This window comes from Myotis davidii, unplaced genomic scaffold (genome assembly GCF_000327345.1).
Source record: "Myotis davidii unplaced genomic scaffold, ASM32734v1 scaffold496, whole genome shotgun sequence".
NCBI lineage: Eukaryota > Metazoa > Chordata > Mammalia > Chiroptera > Vespertilionidae > Myotis > Myotis davidii.
Genome location: NW_006289398.1, coordinates 9,267 through 9,881, shown reverse-complemented (window position 1 = coordinate 9,881; position 615 = coordinate 9,267). Strand labels below are relative to the sequence as shown.

General features: G+C 55.6%; 1 protein-coding gene across 1 annotated transcript in view; it reads right to left on the bottom strand.

Moving 5' to 3' along the window:
* Nucleotides 1-273, bottom strand: part of DAB2 (Dab, mitogen-responsive phosphoprotein, homolog 2 (Drosophila)) — a 46,755-nt gene extending 46,482 nt beyond the window's left edge. The window contains exon 1 of the mRNA XM_015562617.1: nt 257-273. The gene's annotated coding sequence lies outside the window, so the exon portion shown is untranslated. The remainder of the gene's footprint in view (nt 1-256) is intronic.
* Between the last annotated feature and the right edge of the window lie 342 nt (nt 274-615).

Here is a 615-nt window from a genome sequence, read left to right as displayed (position 1 = left end):
CTGGGCTGGGGTGGGGATAACATCGAGATTCTTTAAGTGTTTTTAATCCAGTTAAATTTCCCTTTGACTCCAACAGCTCCCTGCTGACACCGACCGGGGACCTGAATTCCAGGCTCAGAATTAAGTCAAGAAGAAAGGATAGCAGAAACAAATAACAGAGTCAGCTCTATGCTAGGAAACCGCTATGCTGACTGGGGCTCCAAGACTTTAACCCATTCATCCCCACCCCCTCCGCCCCCCTTTCTAGAATTCTTACTTCATCTTTCCAGCCAGCCGGCGCAGGGCAAGCAGGCAAACACCCTTTCCCCGCTCTGGGCTTCGTGGGTTTAAAACAAGCCTGTTCAGTTTCTTGGGCACATACTTGCTTCGTGCGGGTGGAAGACAAAGTTCACATTTTAATGCCACCGGTTGTCAGTCACCAGGTAGAAGCTGCCCCGGGCACAGTCCCCAGCCTTTGTCACAGGGCAAAACTAAAGCGCCCCGCAGGAGCCACCGAGGTGGTGGGCAGCCACCCCAGGGTGCCCGCGGGGCTGCCCGCAGAGCCCACACCAGCACAGAGACACACAAAAGGCAGGCGCGGGGGAAATGTCACCCGGCCCGAAGGTGCGCGCATTC